Genomic DNA, 18,830 nt, shown 5'->3' on the forward strand with positions numbered 1-18,830 from the left:
GTGGTGTGAGTGGACTGCTGTAGCCTGTGTAGGATTGTGAACCACTGAGGGGTGCAGCGGGGACGAAGCCTCTCCGTCGTTTGTAGGTCCCTGGTTCCATACAATACAATACAGCACAATATTAGTTTTGTTTCCACAACGGGCTTGAACAGCACAGTTGTTGAGTGACCACTGTGTAGGACACGCAGATGCTCCGCAATCGTATGAGACACCATTATCAGCACGTCTGCCACTACAAGGGAGGATCACTGTACTGAGCACCAAGCACATTATAATCATTTCACATCTGCTATTACCATCCGAGTACAAGGAATCGATTCCTAGCAACATTCTGTGTCATCCCGCGCCATTTTTCAGAGACTAGCGACCGCTGACTAGAGAGTTAACAGAGTTTGCGTCTCATACGTAGGCTGCCGTTAACACCACAACACGAACTACTGCATTTGTAGTGTTGTGACGGCGAAGTATAACTGGCGATGAACCGTGTCGCGTTGTGTTAGCGATGAGTTGCGATTCTGCACTACACCGGATGACCTTCTTCGGCGAGTACGGCGGCGAAATGAGAAGGAGTCCCATTCTTCCAATGTTTTGGAGGGACAGTGTCATAGTGTGGGGAACCGTTGGGTACGACTTCACGTTATGGTCAGTAGTGACTGAAAGAACTCTAACGGCATGACGGCACGTCACAGCGATTTCGTAATCTCTTATTCTACTTCTGATGAGACAGTGCGGAGGTGTTAGTTTTTACACAAGAGAATACTCGTCCATACATGTCTCGTGACAGCATGAACGGTCTGCATGATGTTGATCTACTCCAATGGCCATCAAGATCCCTATATCTTTCCCCGATAGAATATTTGTGGCTCCAGCTCGGACGTCAGCCCTCTCCCAGAGGTATCCAGGATATCAAGGAGCAGTTCAAACAGATCCAGATTACTTCATTAGAGGATGCAACAGCTTTAGGACATCCTTCCCAACTGGACGAGAGGTGCAACGTCATATCGGTTTCTTCCTCTCTGCTACGGTGAAGGGTACACATATAAAAAAACTTTTTCACTGATGAAAAGAACTTGATCTTGGACAATGTAATCTTTCCAGTAACCACAAAGAGGGGAAGCGACATAATGACTAAAACCACGTACTCAAATTCTAGGTGAACAGGATTCGACTCTGGTTCAGACCATTGTGATTTAGGTTTTTCGTCATTTGCGTAACTAGGTAGGGTGAATTATGAGGTCGGATTTTCTACAAGTCTCCATTCGAGCGCCTCCATAATTATTTTCCAATTTTGTTTACCATCCGTCTCTAACGACTCCTGCCATGACATGATTTTAAACTAAAAAAAACCTTCATTATCAGCAATAACATCATGTTACTTGGGCAAAAAATGGTTCAAATGGCTCTAAGCACTATGGGACTCAACATCTGAGGTCGTCAGTCCCCTAGAACTCAAAACTACTTAAACCTAACTAACCTAAGGACATCCGACACATCCATGCCAGAGGCAGGAATGGAACCTGCGACCGTAGTAGCAGCGCGGTTCCTGACTGAAGCGCCTAGAGCCACTCGGCCACAGCGGCCGACGTTTCCGCAAAAATAAGGAAAATTGAACAGGAAATGTAATCGAAAGGACAGGAAAAATTCTTCAGAATGTTGATCGAGATTTTAAAGGTTCCAGTGTCTCACGCAAGTTTGAGATCTGTTTCAATCTATTATTAGTTGTTCCCCTTCTGGTAATATAAAAAAAAAGAAAATCCTCTATCACTGGAGTTATAGAAACAGCTTCTTGTCGTTGTCATCTTCTCTGTGCGACCTTTTACATCAATTGCAATTTTCTTTAATTCTTTCGTTGCTTCTAAGTAATAACTGTTATTCGTTTTTTATTAATCTCGCACATCATGAGCACTGCAAGTGTATTAGTTCTTAAGATAAATTTAAAAATTATGCTTGTGGCAGTTTACCACATGTATGTACACCTAGTGAAACAGGAAGAAGATGAATATTGACAGGCTTAGTATCAAAATGGTTCAAATTGCTCTGAGCACTATGGGACTCAACATCTTAGGTCATAAGTCCCCTAGAACTTAGAACTACTTAAACCTAACTAACCTAAGGACATCACACACATCCATGCCCGAGGCAGGATTCGAACCTGTGACCGTAGCAACTCTGCGGTTTCGGACTGCAGCGCCAGAACCGCACGGCCACCGCGGCCGGCTACAGCTTAGTATCGAGGTATACAGCATCACCATCAATGCAAATGAGGATGTAATAAGTTATAAAAGTTAGGAAAACACTAGACTGAAACTGTAAGTAAATTTTAGATTCATTACAGTTAGAAAATTTGTGCAGTTACGTTCTATTTCTCATTCGTTGTAAATTCATTTTCTTGGTTCTGGTTCAAATGGCTCTGAGCACTATGGGACTAAACATCTCAGTCTCCTAGAACGTAGAACTACTTAAACCAAACTAGCCTAAGGACATCACACACATCCATGCCCGAGGCAGGATTCGAACCTGCGACCGTTCCGGTTCCGGACTGAAGCGCCTAGAACCGCTCGGTCACAGCGGCCAGCTTCATTTTCTTTATTTCTTCTCCTAGTTTCTTATTGATCAGACTTCAACATTAGCTGGTTTCTTCAGTCTTATGAACCGAAATAGATTAACGGCGTGGGGCTAGTTGACTGTTTACTCAGAAATCTTCTTTCTCGACCAAATGCGTAATAAGGGCACATCGAAACATAATACACAGTCCAGTCACATTAATGTGAGCACTGGTCAAAAGCATGAATAGTGGCCTTTCGCCGCGGACCGCTGCGGTGCCGGCCGGTGTGGCCGTGCGGTTCTAGGCGCTTCAGTCTGGAACCGCTCTGCCGCTACGATCGGAGGTTCGAATCCTGCCTCGGGTATGGATGTGTGTGATATCCTTAGGTTAGTTAGGTTTAATTAGTTCTAAGTTCTAGGTGACTGATGACCTAGAAGTTAAGTCGCATAGTGCTCAGAGCCATTTGAACAATTTTTGAAATGCTGCGAGACGTGCAGAAACAGTCAGTGAGTTTCTGAAGGGTATCGACAGAGATGTGGAGCCACGCTGTAGCCAGCTGCTCTAGTTCGTCGGTTGGGGATCCATGTCACGAACAGCTCGATTAAGGTGGTCCCACAAATTCTCGACTAGGTTTAAATCCGGGGAGTTTGATGGCCACATGAGTACGGTAAACTCACCCCGCTGCTTTCCGAACCTTGCACATACACTCCGAACTGCGTGACACGTTACATTGTTCCGCTCGTAGATACGATAGTGCCGATAAAAAACAAACCACATGTAGTGATGGACATGGTGCCCGAGGATGGATGCATACTTGTGTTAATCCGTTGTGTCTTCCAGAATGACGAGATCACCCAGAGAATTCCATGAAAACATTCCGCAGACCATAACGCTCCCACGATTGTTGCAGAGTGTTTGCTTTCAGACGTATTACACTGTACACGCCAAAGGTCATTTTTTCCGATGGAGCATAAAACGTGATTCACCGGAAAAGGCCACCTACCGCCACGTAGCGGATGTCCAGTAGTGGTACTGGCGTGCAAATTTCAGTCTTCGTCACTGACGAACAGCAGTCAGAATGGGTGCGTGAACCATGCGCCTTTGTGGAGGCGCATACGCAACAACGTTCCCAAACGGTCGTTGAGTGGTCACTGCAGGTAGCCCCTTGGGTCATCGGCGGCGGTCGGTTACTGACAAGGGAACCTCCCCATCGCACCCCTCTCAGATTCAGTTATAATTTGGCACATTGGATAGGCCTTGAAAAACTGAACACAGATCACTCAAGAAAACAGGAAGAAGTTGTGTGGAACTATGAAAAAAATAAGCAAAATAAACAAACTGAGTAGTCCGTGCGTAAGATAGGTAACATCAAGTATACTGTGAGATGAGAAGCGGTGGTCCCGTGGTTAGAGTGAGTAGCTCCGGAACGAGATGTCATTGGTTTAAGTCTTCTCTCTAGTGTAAAGTTTAATTTTTTATTTTCCGACAGTTATTTTGCGAAGCTGCACAGGTACACAGAGGAGTATTGTTTACGTGATCGTGTGTCAATTATCAAAGTTCAGTCACTCACACATAATCAACTTCGCTCTCCAAAATTCCAGGATATGTTCAGATTTACTTGGACGTATGTAGGATTTGACGGTATACACACGGAAAAATTTGAAAACGTTAAAAACATATGTTTTGACAGAGCACAGGGAAAACTGTGCGACTGTGAAACTGTTGCATGCATTTGTTGCAGTTTATGTGACAAACTCTTATGTTTTCATCACTTTTTTGGGAGTGATTATCACATCCACAAGAAAACCTAAAGAGGGCAAGGTAGAAGAATCTTTTTAACCATTCGCCAGGTGTAAAAGTTAGGTGGTTCGTCAACATATTCCTGTCACGTGACGCACATGCCGTCACCAGTGTCGTATAGAATATATCAGACGTGTTTTCCTGTGGAAGAATCGGTTGACCTATGACCTTGCGATCAAATGTTTTCGGTTCCCATTGGAGAGGCATGTCCTTTCGTCTACTAATCGCACGGTTTTGCGGTGCGGTCGTAAAACACAGACACTAAACTTATTACAATGAACAGAGAAGTCAGTGAACGAACGGACAGATCATAACTTTGCGAAAAATGAAGAAAGTAAACTTTTCACTCGAGGGAAAACTTGAACCAAGGACCTCTCGTTCCGCAGCTGCTCACGCTAACCACGGGACCACTGCGCTCCTGAGACATTATCCTTGATGTAGCCTATCTTGCGCATGGACTACTCGGTTTGTATATTTTGCTTTTTTTTCCATAGTTCCACACCACTTCTTCCTGTTTTCTCCATTGATCTGTGTTCAGTATTTCAAGGCCTATCCACCGTGCCAACTTATAAGTAAATCTGAGGGGGGTGCGATGGGGAGGTTCCCTTGTCAGCAGTTGCACGTCTATTCGTTAGTGCACATCCCCGCAGCTGTCGTGCATCCCTGTCATCTATGGCCCACGGTGCACCATAGATGCCTCGTCGTATAACGCCATTTTGTTGTGCACAGTGTGCTTTAATCACGGCGACTCGCAAACAGGTTACAAACTTAGCCATTTCGGAAATGCTTCCATCCTTGGCTCGGAAGCCAATAATTATGCCCTTTCGGACGTGAGATAAATCGCTCCGACAACGACGGAACTTTATTCGTTACCCCCCCCCCCACCCCCCCACCCCCAGACAGTGCTGCCACCTACCGTCTGTGAGTGGTTGTAGCACGTTCGCGTCGAACATGGGCAGTCGTCACAATGTGATGGAACAGTGTATTTAAGAGAGATAATAGGTTGCGTCATATTAATATTTGGAGTAGTGGAGTTCCAGCACACAAAATTTTACTAGCGTTTATTTTGCGTCGAATATCACATTAGCGGCCTGTAACTTTTCAGTTTTTATCCCGACCTGATCTGATCGAATAGCAGCCCAATATTTATTATTAACATGACCGTGAACCTAATGGGGCTGGTAAATGGAACTGACTGCTACGGAAGTTGTTACTTTCCACTTCGTCCTGTTCAATACTATAATACTGAATGTATGGTAATAAGGAACACCAACACAGTTTTACTAATTACGAACTTATAATCATCTCAAAACACAAAAAGGAGACAGCCACTGCCTTCGTCATACATATCTAATTACAGCTAATCCCAGCACAGGCTTTCTTCATTTGCCATTATCGTCACACGCTAATCCATCACTGCATCCAACACTGCAGTCCAAGGTTAGGCCGGCGCGATAGACGCGAAACTAAATATCGGCACTAGTAACGTCACTGATCACTTTTATAAAGATGCTTCATCACTTTCCCGGTATTTATTTATTATTTAGTGTCTAACCACGGTGATGGTGACACCCTTCTCGGTTAAAAACCCTGTATTCCAATAATGGCCTCCACACACACACGCCATTCCCGCCAACCACCCTGGCGCATCTCGACACTCGCTCTCGCAACACGTCACAATCGCTTGTTCGCTCTATCGACCTGTGCCGAGTATAAAGTTATAGTAAGGGCCTACGGACCCCTTACAGGCCCTGATGGAATTACCACGCTGCTGGAGTAGAAGCAACCATTTCGACGCTCCAGTTACTTCTGGCAGGCAAGAAAGCGGGACTACGAAGGCCACTTCACAGTTGACCTTATCTCTACAGCCATCTCAACTCGTTATTGGAGTCCAGCGTTAACGAGAGCTTGCAGTGCGTAGGTTTACTTCCTGATTCCTGATGACACAGATGAACTATTGGCCTTGAACAGGAGCATCTGCGAAACATGAATACCCTCTTTTAAACTTTTTCTTTTTAAAATTCAGTCTTGATCACACCACGTATGTTACAAGAACATAGGTGACTGGTGAGATCTTGCAATGAGTAGGTTTACTTCCTGATTCCTGATGACACAGATGAACTATTGGCCTTGAACAAGGGCATCTGCGAAACATGAATACACTTCTTTAAACTTTTTCTTTTTAAAATGAAGTCTTGATCACACCACGTATGTTACAAGAACATAGGTGACCGGTGAGATCTTGCAATGAGTAGGTTTACCTCCTGATTCCTGATGACAAGATGAACTATTGGCCTTGAACAGGGGCATCTGCGAAAAGAAATGTCTTCCTATGTATCGACGGTGTAATGAATGTCAGAAGTTCCATGAAAATGTTCGCAGAAGATGCAGTTGTCTGTAAGAAGATAGCAGCACCAAAACACTAGGGATTTTCAGGAAGAGGTGCAGAGGATTAATGGAAGTGGGGGGACTCGAAGATGACACTGAACGTAAATAAACATAACACACTACGTATAAATAGGTAAAGAAATCCACTACTGTTCGGTTAAACTATTGGCGAGACAGAAGTAATCATAAGGGAGCAAATTAAAGTGGAATGAAACAAGCTGTAGGAAAGGCACGTTCAAAGCTGAGACTGATGGGAATAATCTAAAGGGAACGTACATTGTTTACGGAATGAGGGGCCACAAAACATTTATTCACCAGTGTAGGACTCTTACGTGGTAGGATTAGGAAAAGAGATAGAGATGATCGAACGGAAAGCGTCACTGAATCGTATAGTCGGTGCAATATTCAATAAGGTTTAATGCCAGGCGCTACAAGAGAGGCGCTGTGCACCATTATTTACTTCTCGAGACGAAATGATCACAACGAAGGAATCCGAGAAATTAGAGCTTATACGGAGGTTTACCCACGCGCCATTCGTGCTTGGAACAGGGTGAGGAGGAGGAAAAGAGTGCTCCCAGAAGCACCTGCCACCACACATCGTAAGGTCGCTTGCGCACTATAGACGTGTAATTTTGTTTTAAGTAATTAGTACGTGAACATCTCTGTAGAGGTAAACCTTTTTGTGCTGCAAATCGTGATACTTCCCAAATATGTGCAGTTGGTAGTGGTCGCCTCCAAAGTAGAGCCAGTTTCAGTTGACAAACATTTACACTCGACCTTCTATAGCCTAAAACACTTGAGGCAGTGACAAACATAAGGGCTCGAAGCACAGAAACAAAGTTTTGACACAAATAAATAGATGTTTGTGAAAACTAAATTTATAAACATACTACCAGACTAATAGGTCTGAATTGCTTTTTAATCAACACTCAACATACAATACCTACGAAAAAATAATGTACCCTTTTTAATTTATGAAATATTAATTAATATTTAAGATGATATTTATTACTAATGCTAATTCATAAAATGACCATGTATAGGCTATTGACCCCCCCCCCCCCCCCCCCCCCCCCATGAACCATAGACCTTGGCGTTGGTGGGGAGGCTTGCGTGCTTCAGCGATACAGATGGCCGTACCGTAGGTGCAACCACAACGGAGGGGTATCTGTTGAGAGGCCAGACAAACATATGGTTCCTGAAGAGGGGCAGCAGCCTTTTCAGTAGTTGCAGGGGCAACAGTCTGGATGATTGACTGATCTGGCCTTGCAACATTAACCAAAACGGCCTTGCTGTGCTGGTATTGCGAACGGCTGAAAGCAAGGGGAAACTACAGCCGTAATTTTTCCCGAGGGCATGCAGCATTACTGTATGGTTAAATGATGATGGCGTCCTCGTGGGTAAAATATTCCGGAGGTAAAATAGTCCCCCATTCGGATCTCCGGGCGGGGACTACTCAGGAGGACCTCGTTATCAGGAGAAAGAAAACTGGCGTTCTACGGATCGGAGCGTGGAATGTCAGATCCCTTAATCGGGCACGTATGTTAGAAAATTTGAAAAGGGAAATGGATAGGTTAAAGTTGGATATAGTAGGAATTAGTGAAGTTCGGTGGCAGGAGGAATAAGACTTTTGGTCAGGTGAATATAGGGTTATAAATACAAAATCAAATTGGGTAATGCAGGAGCATGTTTAATAATGAATAAAACAATAGGAATACGGGTAAGCTACTACAAACAGCACAGCGAACGCTTTGTAGTGGCCAAGATAGACACGAAGCCCACGCCTACCACAGTAGTACAAGTCTACATGCCAACTAGCTCTGCAGATGACGAAGAAATTAAAGAAATGTATGATGAGATAAAAGAAATTATTCAGATAGTGAAGGGAGACGAAAATTTAATAGTCATGGGTAACTGGAATTCGGTAGTAGGAAAAGGGAGAGAAGAAAACGTAGTAGGTGAATATGGATTGGGGCTAAGAAATGAAAGAGGAAGCCGCCTGGTGGAATTTTGCACAGAACACAACTTAATCATAGCTAACACTTGGTTCAAGAATCACAAGAGAAGGTTGTATACATGGAAGAAGCCTGGAGATACTGACAGGTTTCAGATAGATTAGATAATGGTAAGACAGAGATTTAGGAACCAGGTATTAAATTGTAAGACATTTCCAGGGACAGATGTGGACTCTGACCATAATCTATTGGTTATGACCTGTAGATTAAAACTGAAGAAACTGCAAAAATGTGGGAAATTAAGGAGATGGGACCTGGATAAACTGAAAGAACCAGAGATTGTACAGAGTTTCAGGGAGAGCATAAGGGAACAATTGACAGGAATGGGGGAAAGAAATACAGTACATCTACATCTACATCCATACTCCGCAAGCCACCTGACGGTGTGTGGCGGAGGGTACCCTGAGTACCTCTATCGGTTCTCCCTTCTATTCCAGTCTCGTATTGTACGTGGAAAGAATGGTTGTCCGTATGCTTCTGTTTGGGCTCTAATCTCTCTGATTTTATCCTCATGGTCTCTTCACGAGATATACGTAGGAGGGAGCAATATACAGCTTGACTCTTCGGTGAAGGTATGTTCTCGAAACTTTAACAAAAGCCCGTACCGGGCTACTGAGCGTCTCTCCTGCAGAGTCTTCCACTGGAGTTTATCTATCATCTCCGTAACGCTTTCGCGATTACTAAATGATCCTGTAACGAAGCGCGCTGCTCTCCGTTGGATCTTCTCTATCTCTTCTATCAACCCTATCTGGTGCGGATCCCACACTGCTAAGCAGTATTCAAGCAGTGGGCGAACAAGCGTACTGTAACCTACTTCCTTTGTTGTCGTATTGCATTTTGTTAGGATTCTTCCAATGAATCTCAGTCTGGCATCTGCTTTACCAACGATCAACTTTATATGATCATTCCATTTTAAATCACTCCTAATGCGTAGAAGAAGAATGGGTAGCTTTGAGGGATGAAGTAGTGAAGGCAGCAGAGGATCAAGTAGGTAAAAAGACGAGTGCTAGTAGAAATTTTTGGGTAACAGAAGAAATATTGAATTTAATTGACGAAATGAGAAAATATAAAAATGCAGTAAATGAAGCAGGCAAAAAGGAATACAAACGTCTCAAAAATGAGATCGACAGGAAGTGCAAAATGGCTAAGCAGGCATGGCTAGAGGACAAATGTAAGGATGTAGAGGCTTATCTCACTAGGGGTAAGATAGATACAGCCTACAGGAAAATTAAAGAGAGCTTTGGAGAAAAGAGAGCCACTTGTATGAATATCGAGAGCTCAGATGGAAACCCAGTTCGAAGTAAAGAAGGGAAAGCAGAGAGGTGGAAGGAGAATATAGAGGGTCTATACAAGAGCGATGTTCTTGAGGACAATATTATGGAAATGGAAGAGGATGTAGATGTAGATGAAATAGGAGATATACTGCGTGAAAAGTTTGACAGAGCACTAAGGCCCCGGGAGTAGACAACGTTCCATTAGAACTACTGAAGGCCTTGGGAGAGCCAGTCCTCACAAAACTCTACCATCTGCTGAGTAAAATGTATGAGACAGGCGAAATACCCTCAGACTTCAAGAAGAATATAATAATTCCAATCCGAAAGAAAGCTGGCGTTGACAGATGTGAATATTACCGAACTATCAGTTTAATAAGTCACGGCTGAAAAATACTAACGTGAATTCTACACAGACGAATGGAAAAACTGATAGAAACCGACCTCGGGGAAGATCGGTTTGGATTCAGTAGAAATATGGGAACACGTGAGACAATACTGACCATACGACGTATTTTAGAAGCTAGATTAAGAAAAGGAAACCTACGTTTGTAGTATTTGTAGACATAGAGAAAGCTTTTGACAATGTTGACTGGAACACTCTCTTTCAAATTCTGAAGGTGGCAGGGGTAAAATACAGGGAGCGAAAGGCTATTTACAGTTTGTACAGAAACCAGATGGCAGTTATAAGGGTCGAGGGACATGAAAGGGAAGCAGGCATTAAAATCCATGGAGGAGAAATAAAAACTTTGAGGTTCGCCGATGACATTGCAATTCTGTCAGAGACAGCAAAAGACCTGGAAGAGCTGTTGAACGGAATGGACAGTGTCTTGAAAGGAGGATATAAGATGAACATCAACAAAAGCAAAACGAGGATAATGGAATGTAGTCGAATCAAGTCAGGTGATGCTGAGGGAATTAGATTAGGAAATGAGAGACACTTAAAGTAGTAAAGGAGTTTTGCTATTTGGGGAGCAATATAACTGATGATGGTCGAAGTAGAGTGGATATAAAATGTAGACTGGCAATGGCAAGGGAAGCGTTTTTGAAGAAGAGAAATTTGTTAACATCGAGTATAGATTTAAGTGTCAGGAAGTCATTTCTGAAAGTATTTGTATGGAGTGTAGCCATGTATGAAAGTGAAACATGGACGATAACTAGTTTCTACAAGAAGAGAATAGAAGCTTTTGAAATGTGGTGCTACCGAAGAATGCTGAAGATTAGATGGGTAGATCACATAGCTAATAAGGAGGTACTGAATAGGATTGGGGAGGAGTTTGTGGCACAACTTGGTGGCACAGCTTGACTAGAAGAAGAGATCGGTTGGTAGGACATGCTCTGAGGCATCAAGGGATTATCAATTTAGTATTGAAGGGCAGCATGGAGGGTAAAAATCGTAGAGCGAGACCAACAGATGAATACTCTAAGCAGATTCAGAGGGATGTAGGCTGCAGTATGTACTGGGAGATGAAGAAGCTTGCACAGGATAGAGTAGCGTGGAGAGCTGCATCAAACCAGTCTCAGGACTGAAGACCACAACAACAACAACTGGCTATTGACTATATTGTCTATTTACAGTTGTAAAGTTTGTAATTTAATTACTGTGACACTAAATCAAAACATGAAGAACAGAAACTAAATGCACCACACATACACACACACACACACACACACACACACACACACACACACACACACACAAGCACACACACAAACACACAAACAAACACACACAATTATGGCCCATTCCAATACCTCATTGTCCTCATTACAATCATTTTCATTAAGCACATTCTGTGGTTTAAGGTGTTCAGATAAAACAGACGATACACTACTGCCTCTGAAGTGTTACTACTGCGTAGTTGTAGCATTAAATTATGTTGTCTGCCCTAGATAACAACTGAGCTTTGCAGAGCAACAAAATTATACTTTGTGCTTTGGGCCCATATGGAAATGGATATCCGAGAAATGGGTGAGACAGCTTTCCGTGAATATATATATAGTGTGGGTACAGATATACACACATCAAAAACGTTTTGCCCCACCTCGGTTCCGAGAGTTCGGGAACCTGTACAGAAAACTGGAACTGAGATCAACAATAACATCATTTCCGCCCTTCTTATTGTTCATGAAAACCACACATTGCATGTTGTACCAGGCGCTGTTGGACCAGATTGTCCCACTGCTCAACGGCGATTCAGCGTAGATCCCTCAGAGTGATTGGTGGGATACGTCGTCCATAACCAGACCTTTTCAATTTATCCCAGGCGTGTTCAATAGGGTTCATGTCTCAAGAACATGATAGTCACTCTAGTCAAGCGATGTCGCTATCCTGAAGGAAGTCATTCACAAGATGTGCACGATGGGGGCACGAATTGTCGCCCATGAAAACGAATGCGCCGGCCGCAGTGGTCTCGCGGTTCTAGGCGCGCAGTCCGAAAACGTGCGACAGCTACGGTCGCAGATTCGAATCCTGCCTCGGGCATGGATGTGTGTGATGTCCTTAGGTTAGTTAAGTTTAAGTAGTTCTAAGTTCTAGGGGACTAATGACCACAGCAGTTGAGTCCCATAGTGCTCAGAGCCATTTGAGAGCCAAAACGAATGCCTCGCCAATATGCTGCCGTTATGGTTGCACTATCGGTCGGAGGACGGCACTCACGTATCGTACAGCCGCTACGACGCCTTCCATGACTACCAACGGCGCACGTGGGCTCCACATAATGCCACCCCAAATCAGCAGGTAACCTCTCCGACGATTGTCTGGTTGAAAGCATATGCGACACTCATCGGTGAAGAGAACGTGATGCCGATCCTGAGCGGTCCATTAGACAAGTGGCTGGGCCCATCTGTACCGTGTTGCAAGGTGTCGTGGTTGTAAAGGTGGACCTCTCCATGGACGTCGGGAGTGAAGTTGCGCATCATGCAGCGTATCGCGCACAGTTTGAGTCGTAACACGACGTCCTGTGGCTACACGAAAAGCATTATTCAACATCGTGGCGTTGCTGTCAGGGTTCCTCTGAGCCATAATCCGTAGGTCATCCACTGGGCTGTCACCGACAGTTCCTGCCTATATATATCTCATCCGTGTCCGAACAAAATCGCTTTGGTTCATTCAGAGACGCCTGAACACTTCCCTTGTTGAGAGCTCTTCCTGTCACAAAGTAACAGTGCGGACGCGATCGAACCTTGGTATTGACCGTCTAGCCATGGTTGAATGACAGACAACAAGAGCCATGCACCTCCTTCCTGGTGGAATGACTGGAACTGATCGGCTGTCGGACCCCCTCGGTCTAATAGGCGCTGCTCATGCATAGTTGTTTACAGCTTTGGGCGGGTTTAGTGACATCTCTGAACAGTCAAAGAGATTGTGTCTGTGATACAATATCCACAGTCAGCGTCTATCTTAATGACTTCTGGGAACTGGGGTGAAGCAAAACTTTTTGATACGTGTACATGAAGCTGGTTCGCCATAAGATCAACAGATTTCAGAAGCATCCATACATGCTAAAATGTCAAAAATTGATAACAGTGTGCTTTAGGCCCTTATGGTCCTCAGTGATTCATTTCTCTTTGTGGAATTGCACAGGGGTTCCACTGCTTTCCCTTTAGACAGAGTGCAACAAGTCTTCGGTACTAAACTGCTCGCCCACTGTAAATACACTCCTGGAAATGGAACAAAGAACACATTGACACCGGTGTGTCAGACCCACCATACTTGCTCCGGACACTGCGAGAGGGCTGTACAAGCAATGATCACACGCACGGCACAGTGGACACACCAGGAACCGCGGTGTTGGCCGTCGAATGGCGCTAGCTGCGCAGCATTTGTGCACCGCCGCCGTCAGCGTCAGCCAGTTTGCCGTGGCATACGGAGCTCCATCGCAGTCTTTAACACTGGTACCATGCCGCGACAGCGTGGACGTGAACCGTATGTGCAGTTGACGGACTTTGAGCGAGGGCGTATAGTGGGCATGCGGGAGGCCGGGTGGACGTACCGCCGAATTGCTCAACACGTGGGACGTGAGGTCTCCACAGTACATCGATGTTGTCGCCAGTGGTCGGCGGAAGGTGCACGTGCCCGTCGACCTGGGACCGGACCGCAGCGACGCACGGATGCACGCCAATACCGTAGGATCCTACGCAGTGCCGTAGGGGACCGCACCGCCACTTCCCAGCAAATTAGGGACACTGTTGCTCCTGGGGTATCGGCGAGGACCATTCGCTACCGTCTCCATGAAGCTGGGCTACGGTCCCTCACACCGTTAGGCCGTCTTCCGCTCACGCCCGAACATCGTGCAGCCCGCCTCCAGTGGTGTCGCGACAGGCGTGAATGGAGGGACGAATGGAGACGTGTCGTCTTCAGCGATGAGAGTCGCTTCTGCCTTGGTGCCAATGATGGTCGTATGCGTGTTTGGCGCCGTGCAGGTGAGCGCCACAATCAGGACTGCATACAACCGAGGTACACAGGGCCAACACCCGGAATCATGGTGTCGGGAGCGATCTCCTACACTGGCCATACACCTCTGGTGATCGTCGAGGGGACACTGAATAGTGCACGGTACATGCAAACCGTCATCGAACCCATCGTTCTACCATTCCTAGACCGGCAAGGGAACTTGCTGTTCCAACAGGACAATGCACGTCCGCATGTATCCCGTGCCACCCAACGTGTTCTAGAAGGTGTAAGTCAACTACCCTGGCCAGCAAGATCTCCGGATCTGTCCCCCATTGAGCATGTTTGGGACTGGATGAAGCGTCGTCTCACGCGGTCTGCACGTCCAGCACGAACGCTGGTCCAACTGAGGCGCCAGGTGGAAATGGCATGGCAAGCCGTTCCACAGGACTACATCCAGCATCTCTACGATCGTCTCCATGGGAGAATAGCAGCCTGCATTGCTGCGAAAGGTGGATATACATTGTACTAGTGCCGACATTGTGCATGCTCTGTTGCCTGTGTCTATGTGCCTGTGGTTCTGTCAGTGTGATCATGTGATGTATCTGACCCCAGGAATGTGTCAATAAAGTTTCCCCTTCCTGGGACAATGAATTCACGGTGTTCTTATTTCAATTTCCAGGAGTGTAATTACATCTTGTCCCGAATATGCACACAGTTCCTGAAGTACTGCCGCTCTTACTTCTTTCTACCAGATCTGCTCACTTCCTAGACACATTCGCGGTAGAATGTGACTAAATGATTCAGTCATGATCATTTGAATTACGGTAACATGAATCACTCCTTTTCGCTATGATGGCGGCGGCGACCGACATAGCATGGAATCAACGAGACACATCCACTATGTGATCAAAAGTATCCGGACACCCGCAAAAACATACGTTTCTCATATTAGATGCATTTTGCTGTCACCTACTGCCAGGTACTCCATATCAGCTACCTCAGTAGTCATTAGACATCGTGAGAGAGCAGAATGGGGCGCTGCGCGGAACTCACGGACTTTGAACGTGGTCAGGTGATTTTGGGTGTCACTTGTGTCATATGTCTATATGTGAGATTTCCACACTCCTAAACATCCCTAGGTCCACTGTTTCCGATGTGATAGTGAAGTGGAAACGTGAAGGGACACGTACAGCACAAAAGCATACAGGCCGACCTTGTTTGTTGACTGACAGAGACCGCTGACAGATGAAGAGGGTTGTAATGTGTAATAGGCCGACATCTGTTCTGACCATCACACAGGAATTTAAGATTGCATCAGCATCCACTGCCAGTCCTATGACAGTTAGGGGAGATGTGAGAAAACTTGGATTTCATAGTCGAGCAGCTGCTTATAAGCCAAACATCACGCCGGTAAATGCCAAACGACGCCTCGCTTGGTGCAAGGAGCGTAAACATTGGACGATTGAACAGTGGTAAAACGTTGTGTGGAGTGACGAATCACGGTACACTATGTCGCGATCTGATGGCAGGGTGTGGGTACGGCGAATGTCCGGTGAACGTCATCTGCCAGCGTGTGTAGATCCAAAAGTAAAATTCGGAGGTGGTGGTGTTATGGTGTGGTCGTGTTTTTCATGGAGGTGGCTTGCACCCCTTGTTGGTTTGCGTGGCACTATCACAGCACAGGCCTACACTGATGTTTCAAGCACCTTCTTGCCGATCCACTGTTGAAGATCAATTCGGGGATAGCGATCGAGCAACTATTAATAATGCACGGCCTGTGGCGGGGTGGTTTCACTACAGCAACATCCCTGTTATGGACTGGTCTGCACAGAGTCCTGACCTGAATCCTATAGAACACCTTTAGGAAGTTATGGAACGTCGACTTCGTGCCAGGCCTTACCGACCGACAACGCTACCTCTCCTCAGTGTAGCACTCCGTGAAGAATCGGCTGCCATTCCTCAAGAAACCTTCTAATACCTGATTGAATGTATGCCTGCGGGAGAATGTATGCCTGCGGGAGCGTAAGCTGTCGTCAAGGCTAAGGGTGGGCCAACACTATACTGAATTCCGGCATTACTGTTGGAGGGCGCCACGAACTTATAAGTCATTTTCAGGCAGGTGTCCGGATGATTTCGATAATATAGTGTAGGGCGTTGGGGAACCAGCATGATGTATGACCTCATAGCCACTGCTAGAAAACTCACGATGATTCGATGGAACCGTGTTCAATGCACAAACATATCACTCGAAGGCGTCTGAGATGGGTTCGTTATGACAGAGGTGAAGAGGAGGCAGAAAAGTATCCTCGTGCTCATCGAGTGTTCTTACAACCATTGTGTCAAAATCTGATAGCGATAATGTGGTGTTTTGTCATGGTGGAGGTGTACAACACCTGCTGCATGCTGTGGGAGAACACATGCATGACCATTAATTGACAGAATAATTCTGTTCAGTAGTCCAGGAAGAGCTTATGTATTCCACACAGGGCATTGGAAACAACTAGGCAACTCTCGTGTACTGCATGCACAGTGCAAATGTGCTCAGTAACACGTCATCTGCAGTAATGCAGAGGAGGTAAAGAAGGATAACAGTATTAACACTATCTCACTTTTATTCCTTTTTTTCTTGCCGTAATACCTGAACTTTGTTAGTGAACTGGATGTAGAATCTACGCCGTTCTTAATTGAGACGTACGGCGAGCCTTGACTATGATCCGAAGGTTCAAGGACGATATTACTACGCCCATGCTACTCTGTGCGCTGTAACTTGCGACGGGCAGAAGTGTATGTGTAGCGGTGTCGTGGCTTCTGTAAACCATAGAGAAGAGATCGTTATGGACGGAGTGGCTGTTTAGTGTTAGTGAAACATCAGTTTTGTTGCACTGCGACCCGTCTGTGTGCTGTTAAATAGTTGACGGCGACACTTGTTATCAGCATGTACCATCGGCAGTTGTCTCTGGTAGCGGAGAGTGTCCTCGAGTAGATGTGCTCACGATCCCCCATGGCAGAGAGCCAAACCTAAATGCCCGCGTGACCACGTAGGCAGAATGTTCCACGAGCGACACACCCACGATTTGTCTGTGATCAAATCCTCAGATATCTCACGTCTTGCGACATGCTACCGTCGCGCCGACAGACAACACAAGCTACGAAAATATCCCGGTTTGAAGTCACACGCTAAAGTGTACTTTACACAAAGCCACTGGAAGCGCTCATTATCCAACACAGCAGCGTTATCTAATGCATTTGCTTATTAGTGATCGAGTAGGTCTGTGTATTCCAGTAAACATAAACTAACGAAATGTAGCCTTCGCAAGCCAGGACGACATACAATTAGGAACAGAAAAATCAGTACATTTTTGGGCCAATTATGATGTTTTTCTTTGTCGATTCCGTTGTTATTTGTTGACGGTTTATGCTTCAAGTACGAGGAGTGCCCAGATCAGATTTTGATTGTTCAAATATATGAATGTTAAAGGCATATAATTTAACGTTTGCTCTTTGTGATTTTTCTTATGTCAATCAATGTATACAGGGTGTTACAAAAAGGTGCGGCCAAACTTTCAGGAAACATTCCTCATACACAAAGAAAGAAAATATGCTATGTGGACATTTGTCCGGAAACGCTTACTTTCCATATTAGAGCTCATTTTATTACTTCTCTTCAAATCACATTAATCATGGAATGAAAACACACAGCAACAGATCGTACCAGCGTGACTTCAAACGCTTTGTTACAGGAAATGTTCAAAATGTCCTCCGTTAGGGGGATACATGCATCAACCCTCCGTCGCATGGAATCCCTGATGCGCTGATGCAGTCCTGGAGAATGGCGTATTGTATCACAGCCGGCCACAATAGGAACACAAAGAGTCTCTACACATCGGGGTTGTGTAGACAAGAGCTTTCAAATGCCCACATAAATGAAAGTCAAGAGGGTTGAGGTCAGGAGAGCGTGAGACCATGAAATTGGTCCGCCTCTATCAATCCATCGGTCACCGAACCTGTTGTTGAGAAGCGTACGAACACTTCGACTAAAATGTGCAGGAGCTCCATCGTGCATGAACCACATGTTGTGTCGTACTTGTAAAGGCACATGTTCTAGCAGCACAGGTAGAGTATCCCGTATGAAATCATGATAACGTGCTCCATTGAGCGTAGGTGGAAGAACATGGGGCCCAATCAAGACATCACCAACAATGCCTGCCCAAACGTTCACAGGAAATCTGTGTTCATGACGTGATTTCACAATTTCGTGCGGATTCTCGTCAGCCCACACATGTTGATTGTGAAAATTTACAATTTGATCACGTTGGAATGAATGAGGATTGACACATTGTTGAATGAACAATTCGCAGATGTGTACCCGTGGAGGCCAATCAGCTACTGATAGTGCCTGCACACGCTGTACATGG

The sequence above is a fragment of the Schistocerca gregaria genome, chromosome X (genome assembly GCF_023897955.1).
Source record: "Schistocerca gregaria isolate iqSchGreg1 chromosome X, iqSchGreg1.2, whole genome shotgun sequence".
Taxonomy (NCBI): domain Eukaryota; kingdom Metazoa; phylum Arthropoda; class Insecta; order Orthoptera; family Acrididae; genus Schistocerca; species Schistocerca gregaria.